Source organism: Gorilla gorilla, chromosome 7, assembly GCF_029281585.2.
Source record: "Gorilla gorilla gorilla isolate KB3781 chromosome 7, NHGRI_mGorGor1-v2.1_pri, whole genome shotgun sequence".
Lineage (NCBI taxonomy): Eukaryota > Metazoa > Chordata > Mammalia > Primates > Hominidae > Gorilla > Gorilla gorilla.
In genome coordinates this window covers 40,631,903-40,645,263 of record NC_073231.2, presented here as the reverse complement: position 1 = coordinate 40,645,263, position 13,361 = coordinate 40,631,903, and the positions used below count along the sequence as shown (strand labels likewise).

General features: G+C 44.6%; 1 long non-coding RNA gene across 1 annotated transcript; it reads left to right on the top strand.

The window, feature by feature from the left end:
- Nucleotides 1-4,421: 4,421 nt before the first annotated feature.
- On the top strand, nt 4,422-5,119 carry LOC129524316 (uncharacterized). Its single transcript, XR_008668090.2, has 2 exons — nt 4,422-4,577; nt 4,858-5,119. It is a non-coding gene; the product is annotated as an uncharacterized lncRNA (long non-coding RNA).
- Nucleotides 5,120-13,361: the final 8,242 nt, after the last annotated feature.

The following is a 13,361-nucleotide window of genomic DNA, read 5'->3' as shown; positions in this document are numbered from 1 at the left end:
TATATTTGAATCCCAGTTCTAACCAGCTGTGTGGCCTTGAGTGCAAGTCATTGAACATTCTAAGTCTCAGTTTCCTCTTCTATATAATGGGAATGATAATACCTGACTCTCAGAGCTGTCAACTATACAAGTCAACTCTCCAGCAGAACACCTTACATTCAGCAAATGTTTAATATGAGTCATCAGTTAAACAGTTCACACTATCAATAGAATAAAAATTAAACCAGTTGCTGGGGACCAGCTAGCAAATAGCTAACCGACTAGTACCAGCAGCAATCCAATGAGACTCAAGTAAGGAGAGGAAGAAGATCCTACACACTTTAAGAATGCTGGAGGTTTGAATCAATTACTGTAAACAGTAAAATAATTTACACATGGACACAAATTCGGCAGTGATTTCAGGCTTCAACATGCAGCATATGGGCTTGGTTGTGTGCATGCATGTGTGTGTGCCCAAGTGTATGTGTTATACTATTGTTTTTAATTTAGTAGTCCCTTGACTAAATTCTCTCTTCACAGATTTGCCCAGGTAGCTTCAACACTGACCTTCCTTTTTCTATTTTCTTTTCCTTTTTTGTTTTTTGTTGTTGTTGTTGTTGTTGTTGTTTGTTTGTTTTTTGTTTTTTTTTTTTTTGAGACAGAATGTCTCTCTGTCACCCAGGCTGGAGGGCAGTGGTGTGATCTTGGCTCACTGCAACCTCAGCCTTCGGGGCTCATGCAATTCTCCTGCGTCAGCCTCCCCAGTAGCTGGGATTACAGGCGCCCTCCACCATGCCTAATTTTTGTATTTTTACTAGAGACAGGGTTTCATCATGTTGGCCAGGCTGGTCTTGAACTCCTGAGTTCAAGTGATCCGCCCACATCAGCCTCCCAAAGTGCTAGGATTACAGGTGTGAGCCACAGCCTGAACCACAGCGCCCAGCCTTCCTTTTTCTTTCTTTTTTTTTTTTTTTACAAGTAAACTGGGCTTCCTGGCTCTGCATTCCTTTCTCCCACGTTCTCATCCATCAATGGAGGCTGTGAACTTTCTCTAGCAGAAAAGGCAAGTGGGTCCATTGGACAAGACTAACATAATTTTAATGAGTCAACCAGTGAGAAGTGCTGGACTCACTAACCAGGTGGCGGATTTCTCTACTCGATCTCCCAGACTTCATGCACACCAGCCCCTTTTGGCCCAGTCACATCTTTCAGCTCCAGATATACTGGGATCCCAGTCAGCAGGCTCATGCCTCTCATTCTACCTCTGAAATCCTCAATTGCTGAGCCATGATGATTTTTCCACACCTCACCCCAGGGTGTGTCAGCACACAAAGCCAGAGAGTTTGAAATCTTTTGAGCTCATTAAAATAGATGTGCAACTGGGGTCTACTAACCCTGCTCTCCAGTGTCCACAACTCTGGCTCCCCACACCCTACTGTCCCCTAAACTCACAACACAACTAGATCCCATTAATAAGGGCACACCAGCTGTCCCTAAAGGTCTGGAAACAATAAGGTCATGCTTATTGCCACTTGAGCCTGGTTTGACCTGCAGTGGAGCCATAGCCCATGCAGCCTCCCACGTTAGCACTCCCTGGAGGCCATAAAAGACACCAATTAGAGCCAAATCACACTTTCCCATAGGGGCCAACGTTTTCGTATTTCTCAGGAAACGTATTATTTTTATCCAAAACTGATATGAAATACTCCAAAAAAGAAACTTTTAAATGTATGATCAGAAAAGTAGAAGTAGAAAACAACTAAATGTCCTTTACTAGGAAACGTAGTACTCCTTGGGAAAGAGACAGATTTGATGGCGGAGGGAATCTCTGGACCTCAGATAACAGCAGCATGGAAGGAATATATTTTTATTATCAGAGAAGTTAGAAAACAGTAGGGGAAACCCAGTTAGCCAAACTTGACAAAAAAGCACATCACATCAGTCAACAGCAAGATTTGAATGCCTGCCAAGCACGGCTCGTGATTAGACAGGGAAAACAGCATCTGGCTTAAGACCTTGAGTTTTGGTGTCAAGTTGATTTGGGGATCATGTTCTGGGTACTTACTGACAGTTGTTAACCTGGCTCTCCCACCTACTAGCTGCAGGACTTGGGATAAGTAACTCATTAACTTAAACCTTAGTCTCTTCTTCTGTAAAGTGGGGCTAATCATATCTCTTTCATAAAACTGCTGTGAGTTTAAATAATTTAACTTATTAATGTGCAGAGACAAGGGTTGGCCAACAAATATTTACAAGTGCCTGTTACGATCTAGACAGTTGTATAAGAAATAGTTACTGCTCTCAAACAGCGCATAGTCTAAAGAAGAAGAAAAGGGCAAATGCCTACTTATAATATAATGCAATACCTGTTCTAACTGAGGTTGGACAGACTGCTTTGGGAGCACAGAACAAAGGACATTTTCCTAGTGGAGTCAGATGCAGATGCTGGTTGTCTGATCCCAGGGCCCCCCGTTTTCAGCATCATGTCCTACTGAAGGAGTCCTTGAGCACCAAAGGGCCTGATGATCAGTCTGGCTCCCCACCTTGCATTCAGTGTGAAAAGATTCCAAACACAACTGGCCACCTTAGGCCACCCTGTTGGACCCACTGAAACCAGTCATATCTGTATCTATGCTGTTTTCAAAGACTATCATAAAACAGATCCTCTCTCAAAGGACTTCAGCCACTTTTATTTTCTTGAGGGCCTTTGAGTCCACTCCACATCAGAGTCCTTCAGCTGCACAGCAATTCTTCCATCAGAAGCTTCCCATAAGGACAGAAATGTCAAAATCAATTTTCTTGAAAAGAAACAAAAATGACTTTTTTTCCCCAAATTGTCTTTGTGGTAAAATTTATGAGAGTAGAAACATATCCCAAGGGGCGCAATGGAAGGCTCATTTGAAGGATTATTTTAATCTGAACTGGAGAAAGCCCTGGAGAAATCAGTACCAAAAACTCTACTGATCCCCAAGGGACAGATTAGATGTCTGAATGTTTCCGCATTTCTAACAGCTACCGTTCTTTTGTAAAGTGCTTGTTGTATCTCACAACTAGTGGGTTGGCAAGGTGTTTTAACAGGAAAACTGAAATAGCTGGAGTCACGGACAGAGGCTGGCACAACATATTGCAGAGAGCTCCGTGATGGGAGAGGCATGCCCAGGTGCCAGGGATTCTTGGAGAGGCCCAGAGCCCCATTTAGCTGTCTGGAGCTACAAGGAATGCTGAAATCTTACTGAACCATATCTGAGAGCATGGCCCACTTTAACTCAGATCACTACACAGAGCTCATTACAGAGTGGTCAAAATGTGATCTGGACCCTTTTCCACAAAAGAAGACAAAGTTCTGAAGTAAAAATTAGAAAACACTCTCCCTCATTCTGTCACTACCCCCACTAAATAAGAGTTGAACAGGATTTAAAGGTTGTCAGCTTAGCCAGGCACAGTGGCAAGTACCCATAGTCCTAGCTACTCCAGAGGCTGAGGCAAGAGGATGGCTTAAGTGCAGGAGTTCAAGTCCAGCCTGGGCAACATAGCAAGACCCATCTCCAAAAAAACAGAAAGAAAGAAAGAAATTGTTGGCTGGGCACAGTGACTCATGCCTGTAATCCCAGCACTTTGAGAGGCCGAGGCAGGTGGAATGCTTAAGCTCAGGGGTTTGACAGCAACCTGGGCAACATGGCAAAACCCCATCTATACAGAAAATACAAAAATTAGCCAGACATGGTGGCACACGTCTGTGGTCCCAGCTATTCAAGAGACTGAGGTGGGAGGATCACTTGATCCAGGGAGGCAGAGGTTGCAGAAACCCGAGATGGCACCACTGATGTCCAGCTTGGGCAACAGAGCAAGACCCTGTGTTTAAAAACAGAAAAAGATTTTCGGCTTAAGAGATGCCAAATCCCTATCCTTCTCCTGGCCCCCATCCCCTGCAGGCAACTGTTACTGAGTCTCGGCAAATAGAGCGCTATAGGAATAGCTCAGGAAAACCATCAGGGCTGATCAACAGGAGCAATCACAGCAGTGGGCAGAGCCCAGCAATGGGAAAGCAGGGTCCACTACAGCAGAAGCCCTGGCAAGCAGGCCAGTAGCATCTGGGAAAGCAATCAGGGCTGAGGTTTAAGGACATCCACAAGGACACCATGAGACAAGTCCCAGTCAGAAGGGCACTGGCAGTAGTGGCTGCAGAATTTCAATATAGGAAGAACTTACAGGGAGCATTTTGGTTGGAAAAGAACTAGAGAAGCTGTATTTGCATAATACTCTACACAAGACTGAGAAAATGTCGATTATCCGTGTCAAAAAATAGGGATACCATGGATAGTTGAGAGGACAGCTAAAGCCTGCAGGACCAAGAAGTTTCCTGGATTCAGAATTCTCTGAGGTCATCCCAAAGCAGAATGCTGCATTCAGAAACCAGAACACACTGCACGGGGCAGGCTCTGGCTGGAGAATTCAGCTGCAGGTGCTCTGTCCCAGCAGACAGGAGGCAGGGGGACAAGGAGGGCTTGTTGCCATCCCCAGTGCAATGCAGCAGCTCAAGCATTAGCAGAGGGACATGCATCCTTGGTTAGCAAGCAGATCCATGAGGATGTCTGGAAGTAAGGAGGGACTTGATAGGTCTGCTTAATTGCTTCCTGCCTCAAGCCCAGATTGGTCTGGGAAAGAGGCTGGGCCCAGGCTGCAGGTGGGAGATTGCGTGGCCAGCTGTGATGAACTGGAGAGGCTGAGTAAGGGGAAATGGAAAAGGAGGTGGGGGTGGGGAGAACATGCTGAAATAAATCCCTGAATGTCCTGGGGCCGGAGCCGGGTCACTCAATGTGGGGGAGGAACTTCCTTCCCTCTTTCGTTATTTTCCTTCCTCTCTCTTCCTCCTCACAGGCAACCAGCTAGAGGCAGGATGAGCTGTCTCAAGGAAGAAGAAATCAAAACAGCCTTTAAATTACTGGAGGTCATGTCCTGTTTGAAACAACAACAAGAAAAGAGAGCAGAGTGCTACCTCTCCTGCAGAGACCTTGCTGCCATGATCTCTAGCCAAAGAGGTTACATTAGTTCCATCTTCATAGCCCAGGGACTGAGGCTTGAACCCACAAGTCTCTCTTTCTCACTCCTTTAAAGAAACTGCTAACCACTTCCAGGTCAACTGCTGAAAGTCATGTGTTTCTTTTACTGCAGACATTTCTGCAAAGCCTTCCCCTGAGAGCCGAGCACGGATGCAATAGTCCAAGAGGTGGTGGCTGGCGCTCTTTCATTCTTGACCCATGATCTAGAACATTTGGCTTAGAGCATAAAGAGGAGATTCCCAGCACAATAAAATAGCCAGGGAGGGAACATTATTATAGGTCCCCTTTTCAACTCAAATAGTTTAGGATTGACTGACAACCTAAGAAATACTCACCACTTTTTCATTTTCAGATCAAACATAACTGTCTTCAGAGTATAAATCCTCTGAAGCCTGCCCTTCTTCCATCCAGTCCCTTGGGTGGCAGGTATTAAATGACTACTCCATGTTCTCCATAGGGAGGCAGGATGCCTTGGCAGCAGAGCACACTGTTGTCAGTACTCAGAAGCGTCTGGAAGCCACCCTCATCTTAAAATAAAAGAAGCAAGATTGAGCTTGGAAAGACAAAATGTAAAATCAGTGCCTGGAAAAATAGGCCAAGTCACCTTAAGAGTCAGAATAGTTCCATGAATATGTCAATCATTTGCAGTGTTGAGTGGGGACGTAGCACAGCTGGTCAACCAGCCACAAGACTATGGTAATGACCATCCAGCACATCAAGGGGAAAGGGTGACTGCACTGAGCACGACCTATGAGGCGATAGGTGCATCCAGCTGATTATAGTTCAAGGGCATAAAACATGCAGATTTTTTAACTTACCAAGCAACCACTAATGATAATTGGGACCTCCTGTAGGCCCCCAGAGGGAGAGTGCACCAGCCAAGAGCCAAGAGCACTGCTTGAGTTTCTTCAGTGGTTCTGGATCTTAAAAATGGGCTTGGTTGCTCAGTTTACAAATGAGCTCGGTTACTATCAGTCTGCCCTTCTGAGACTGAACCTGCTGAGAGAACAAATGAATAAAATTAAGCTTCTGAGCCGCAAGATTGAGGGTTTGACTCTGAGCCATGGAAAGTCCCTCTAGGCAATGCCTCTGTATAAGCAGCTGGAGAGATATCCTACAAATCTTTCCTGAGCTCTGAACCTCTGAAACACCCTGCCATTGCTCTTTGGTGAAATCTGCTCCTACTCTTTCTGACATAGACTAACACAGATGAAACCAGCTCTTTGAATTGGGGGAAAAAACTTCCATACTTCAGAGAATAATATAAAACAATAAGTAACTGCTAAATTGCAAGGTTCATGGGGAGGAAAGCAGGAGCAGCTGAGAAAGGGTTGATGGAAGCAGTGGGCTTGAGTGGGCCTTGTAGGTCTACATGGGTGGACAACTGATCCAGCACACTCCAGATAAGGATGGAACTGGGAGACCCAGAAAGAAGGTGAGACGACTTCACAGAGACACTTCAGGTTTTGATGTGCTGGAACATGACACTGGAGATTAAAGGACTGAGCAGATCTTTCAGTGTCTGAAATGCCAGCCTGTTGCAAGTTCATGGAGCAGAAATGGGTCTCAGAACACTGACCTGGTAATAGTGCATGGGCTGCTCAGACATGAGAGGGACTAGAAGGGGGAGAACCACTAATAATCAATGCAGGTGGGTGGCGAAAAGGACTATTGCATTTATATTAAATTTCCTGAGGCCTGTCAAATTCTTCTCTCATTATACTTCCAATATAAATTCTTGGAATAGTGAGGGCAATATATTCAGTGTGAGAAATACAGCTATAGGGGTTGGGGACATTGATGCTAGGTCCAGGGACCATTAAACAGTAAAACAGTGTTGCTGTTATGCAAATAATCACCAACCTTGCACTCTTGCATGAGAGCTCAGCTTGTCCAGAAAATGAAGTTTTATCTTTAGATTTGCAGAATGGAGATTTCTGTAATGTTTTTAAAGGCAATCCCACGGAGTTATCTGGCTTCCCTAGAATCACAAGAAAAGGACTGTCACTGGTAAAGTGGACTCTTCTGCACACTTTGTTTTATTCCTAAATGGGCCAGTCAAGTCTAGGGTTGAGGTGGCCTTAGAAACTTTTCAGGGTCAGCATTCAGGCATCAACAAAGCAGTTCTGATTTACAGAACTCTTAAGAACCAGCTACATTCATGATTTCCCAAACTTGGCCAATTTAGAGTAAATACATGCAAACAGTCTTGTAATTGTGATTCCAAATTTTCTGATTATGCCAGGAATAAAAATCTGCAGAATTTCAAAGACTTACCATTTCTGACAATTTCGAAGTAACATGAGACCTTTTTCAACTTCAACTAACTTTGGAGAACCATTGTCAGACACTTCTGCATTTAGGTAAACAATGCCAGTTCACCTCTAAGTAAAACAGTGACCTATTTTTAGAGACCAAGGGTTTCAGTGTTTTACCATTCCGGAAATAAACATCATCATCATCATTCCTTCTATTTCAATGAGCACAGCTGTCTGGGTGGGGATGTAAACATCCCCTGGCCATGTTGTGAATCCAAACACAACAATGTCAGGCTGGTGTGTGAGAACCAGGAAATGAAGCTGACTACAAATTGCACAAGCTCCCATCTATTCTCATTATCTCATCTAAATGAAGCAAGACCTACAAGATAGACAACATGCTTAGGTCTCTTTTCAAAGTTAGCCCTTTTCACTGCTGCTTGTTAAATGTCCATTTTTAAAAGAAAACAATTATTAAAAGAAAGAAGTTACCCCTTTAACTAATTCATGCTTCTATTGGAAGTGCAAAAATCCTGATGGAACTCTATATTAATCATATTTTTTTTGAGACAGAGTCTTGCTCTGTTGCCCAGGCTGGAGTACACTGGTGCAATCTTGGCTCACTGCAACCTCCACCTCCTGGATTCAACAATTCTCCTGCCTCAGCCTCTCAAGTAGCTGGGATTACAGGCATGCACCACCAGACCCAGCTAACTTTTGTATTTTTAGTAGAGACGGGGTTTTGCCATGTTGGCCAGGCTGGTCTCAAACTCCTGGCCTCAAGCGACCTGCCCACCTCAGCCTCCAAAAGTGGTAGGATTACAAGTGTGAGCCACTGCGCCTGGCCAATATTTTTTATTTTCTATATTTTATAGTACTTTCACATCTTGGAGGGCCCAGCTGGTCAGGGAGAGACTGCCCTCCCATGACCAAGTTATTTCCAAGATAGTAAACTAGCCTTACTATACACCCTTCATATGCAAACAGTGTCCTGAGTCCATACCCTACAGCCACCTCCTTTATTTACCCAACAACCACCTCCTTGACCTCACATGTCAAGTCAATATTCCCCCTGCCCAAAATCCACCAAAAGCCAGGTACCAGACAACTAAGGACAGCCTCATTCCTAACACCCACTGGAAGTATCGGAAGCAGCCAATCCTAAACTGTTGCTCCCAGCTGCCCTGCCTTTCCTGCAGAAAACACAATAGAGGCTCTGGCTTGTGCTTCACCCTCACTCCTCTCTGTCTGCTGACCAACAATCCTGTGTCTGAGTCCACTTGGACTACGTGACAAAAATACCATAGGCTGGGTGGCGTAAACAACAAAAACATATTTCTGACAGTTCTGGAGACTGGGAAGTTCAAGGTCATGGTGCAGATCTACTGTCTGGTGAGGACCCATTCCCTAGTTTGCAGATGGATATCTTCTTGCTGTATCTTCACACAGTAGAGAGAGAGAGAAAAAGAGAAAAGAAGCAAGCTCTCTCTTGTCTCTTGTTATAAGGGCACTAAACCCATCATGAGGGCTCTACTCTCAGGACGAAATTATCCCCCAAAGACCAAATACCTTTCCAAATACCTTCACCTTGGAGATCAGAGTTTCACCATATGAATTTGGGGGAAGACACAAACATTCAGTCCATAGCATCATGTGGTTCTGCGTGGTATGGTGTGCCCCTTCCTTGTACCCCTTCTTTAGGAAATGTAAGTAATGAAAATCTTTCAATGGTATTAGCCTCTGATGAGTATCATCACTCAATCACCTCTATGATAAATTTAAATCCCGCAGATACAATCACTGATACAAACTCCCATTCACTGGTGCTTCTGAACATGATGCTAAATATAAATGTGCAGTCTCCGTTCTCTCCATGTCCATCTTCCAGTGAGCCTGGACCGGGCTTTGAACAGTTGGGTTAACATGACATCTGACAGGGGAAAAAGGATTTTCTCAGCTATACCAGGGTGTCAGAAAAGGTTTATCTCACAAGGAACCAGTATAATTATGCCTGCCTTTCCTTTTATGCTAAGAAAAAGAGGGAGGTTCCTGACATACAGCAGAGCTCTCCTAACTTCTCACAGCCAGGATGTAGGCCCAGGCCCTCCTTACCCCCTGCCTGGGCCACTATGGTGGCCTCTGAACTGGCCTCCCTGACCCTCACATAGGGATAATCATCGATGATCTGCAGGCCAAGTCCAGTCCACAAATGTCTCTTATTTGGCCATCTTAGTATGGATTATTTGTTTGTTTGTTTGTTTTATAGGAAGCTAACTTTATTGATGGAAATGTTATGTGTTCCAACAAAAAGCTCCCACAACCTGGACCCTGTAATCTCCTGCAGAACAAACATAGAAAGTTTAAGGTACATTGGCAACACCACCCAAAAAATAAAAGAGGAAAAAGAATCCTTTGCTTCTCTGCTATGGAAAGAGATAGTGAGACCAGATGTCCAACACCAGATGCCCTCTGCCCTGGACCAAAAGGAAGGGGAGGCCAGAGGAGAGAGGCAGGGGTGAGGGGATACTTGAATGAAGAGCAGGGTATTACCATAGTCCCTGATATGGCTTGGATCTGTGTCCCCCCCACCAAATCTCATGTCAAATTGTAATCCAATGTTGAAGGCGGGGTCTGGTGGGAGGTGATTGGATCATGGGAACAGATTTCCCTTTTTGGTGCTGTTCTTGTGATAGAATTCTCACAAGATCTGATTGTTTAAAAAGTGTGTGGCACCTCCCCCCTCACTCTCTTCCTCCTGCTCTGGCCATGTAAAACATGGCTGCTTCCAGAAGCCTTTGCCTTCCACCATCATTGTAAGTTTCCTGAGGCCTCCTGGGAAGCAGAACCTGTGCAGCTTGCACAACCATGAGTCGATTAAACCTCTTTTCTTTATAAATTGCCCAGTTTCAGGTATTTCTTTATAGCAGTGAGAGAATGGACTAATACAGTCCCAAACTGGAAAAATGCTGAAGGCTATGCCTAAGGGGGTTATTTTTTCTAATTTGAGATAACAATTTTAAGAGAATTTTCTGAATCACACCACTCCCTCACACTGTATAGTTTAATAATGGTACCTTAAAATTACAATTATACAGTGTGCTAATATAAAACTACTCCTAATATTCATCTTCTGCTGTTCAAAGAAATCAAGCATCAGTCATTCCTTATAAGCAATGTAATGTTATGGTTCTTATCACTTTGTCTAACTGAAATCCTAATGCACAAAAGACAGCTAAAGCCAAATTAAAGAAAGAAAAGGAGAATTGGCAATGAATTGGAGGGAGGCATAGGAATCAATCACAACTCATGACAACACTTAATTACTTCCCACGAATTGTACCTTATATAACATCATTATGTTTAAACTCATTTCAACCACCATTTAACAATCAAGAGATTTCACATGAAAATCTAGGTTTCCAGCTTCTTTCAAAATTTGAAATTTTTGGTGACAGTGGCCTGTTTTCCTACATGGCAGCCACCAGCTAGAGCTGAGGCAAGGGTGCCTCCCAGCTGGGGCATAACTTCTCCAGCCTCCCATGAGCCCCCCAACTCCAGCTTGGTTCAGGACACTGACGGCAAATGTAAGCAGCCTTTTAAACTTGTGCTTGCTCAGTTGATTAACTTGTAATCTGGGCATTTTTTCTACCCTCAATCACATCATGCAATGGTGAAAAACAAAGGGCTCTGGAGCCAGACACTGCCTGGGTTCAAACCTTGGGCCACCATTCTGATCACAGGTTTGACCTCAGCCAGCTTCACTCACCTCCCTGTGCCTCAAAACATCATTGTTAAAGGACAGTACAAAGCTTGTGGAGTGGTTTTGAGGAAAAAAGATTTAGAAGCACTTAGAAGAGTGTCTGGCACAAAGTAAGGGTACAATTAGTGTCAGCTTTTAAAATCCATGTCTTTATTCAAAACTAAGGGTGAGGGGATGGATTGAGAGGGCCATGCATTTCAAGAAAACGGAGAGAGAGAGAATGTTTCTTTGTACAATAAAGAAAATTCACTCCCACATGTTTAATAAGCAAACCACCAGCCAGCTTCAGTCAGTCACTGCCTGTCTGGAAGCTCCAGGCAAGCCTATATGATAGAATACAGCTCCAGGCTCTCCCATCCCTGGTCTAACATGGGAATGCCTTTCCGTTGATTTTTCTAGAACAAAGTTCCATTTCTTTCCCTCAAAACCTTTAATGGAACCAGCCTCCTTAGCATCAAGGTATTTTATAATAAGCATGTACTTTATACTTCCTACATTCTTACCAAATAAACTACCAAATACCTCCCCAGAGGAACCACCAAACCTCCCCCAAACAACCACCAAACACCTCCCTAGAGGAACCACCAAACCTCCCCAAGGAACCACCTCCCCAGAGGAACCACCCAACCTCCCCCAAGGAACCACCAAACACCTCCCCAGAGGAACCACCAAACACCTCTCTAGAGGAACCACCAGGCACCTCTCCAGAGGAACCACCAAACCTCCCCAAGGAACCACCAAACACTTCCTCAGAGAAACCACCAAACACCTCCAAGAAGATCCACTAAACCTCCCCAGGGAACCACCAAAACCTCTCCAGAGGAACCACCAAACACCTTCCCAGAGGAATCACCAGACACTTCTCCAGAGGAACCACCAAATACCTCTCCAGAGGAACCACCAGACACCTCTCCAGAGGACCCACCAAACCTCCCCAAGGAACCACCAAACCATTCCCCAGAAGAACCACCCAACACTTCCAAGAGGACCCACTAACCCTCCCCAAGGAACCACAAAAAACCTCCCCAGAGGAACCACCAAACATCTCCCAGAGGAACCACCAAACACCTTTCCTGAGGAACCACCAAACAACTCTCCAGAGAAACCACCAAACACCTCTCCAGAAGAACCACCAAACACCTCCCCAGAGGAACCACCAAACCTCTCCAGAGAAACTACCAAACACTTACCCAAGGAGCCACCAAACACTTCCCCAGAGGAACCACAAAACACTTTTCCAGAGGAACCATCACACACCTCCCCAGAAGAACCATCAAATATCTCCCACACCTACAGCACTCACTGCTACCTCTGGACCTAGTACCTGCTATTATTTCTTGGCATGCCCTTCCTGCCCCATGCACAGCTTTGTCATATCCAATCCATCATTTGAGGTTTAGCACAAATGACAATTCTTATGAAAACTTAATCTCTACAGTTGAAAATAAGCTCTCCCTTGAAATTCCCCTAATGTATTAGGTCATTCTTGCATTGCTATGAGACTGGGTAATTTATAAGAAAAGAGGATTAATTGGCTCACAGTTCTGCAGACTGTACAGGAAGCATGGTGCTGGCATCTGCTTCTGGGGAGGCCTCAGGAAGCTTGCAATCACGGCAGAAGGTGAAGGGGGGACCAGCATCTAATATGGTACAGTGGGAGCCAGATCTTGTGAGAACTCACTATCATAAAGACAGCACTAAGCCATGAGGGATCCACCCTCATGACCCAAACATCTCCCACCAGGCCCCACTTCCAGCATTGGGGATTACAATTCAATATGAGATTTGGACAAGGACAAATATGCAAACTATATCATTCTGCCCCTGATTCTTAGCAAATCTTATATCCTTCTCACATTGCAAAATGCAATTAACTGTTGGCCTTCCCAACAGTTGCCCAAAGTCTTAACTCATTATAACATTAACTCAAAAGTCCAAAGTCTCATCTGAGACATGACAAGTTTCTTCCACCTGCGACCCTTAAAATCAAAAATAAGTTAGTTATTTCCAAGATATGATGGAGGTACAGGCATTGGGTAAATATTCCTGTTTCAAAAGGGAGAAATCAGCCAGAAGACAGGGGTTACAGGTCCCATGGAAAGTTCAAAATCAGCAAGGTAGTCATTACATCTTAAAACTCCAAAATAATCTCTTCTGACTCCATATCCTGCATCCAATGCACACTGGTGCAAGGATGGGTTCCCAGGGTCTTGGGCCACACCACCCATTTGGCTTTGCAGGGTGCAGCCCCCACAGCTGCTCTCACATGTTGGAGTTGAGTGCCTGTGACTTTTCCAGGCACAG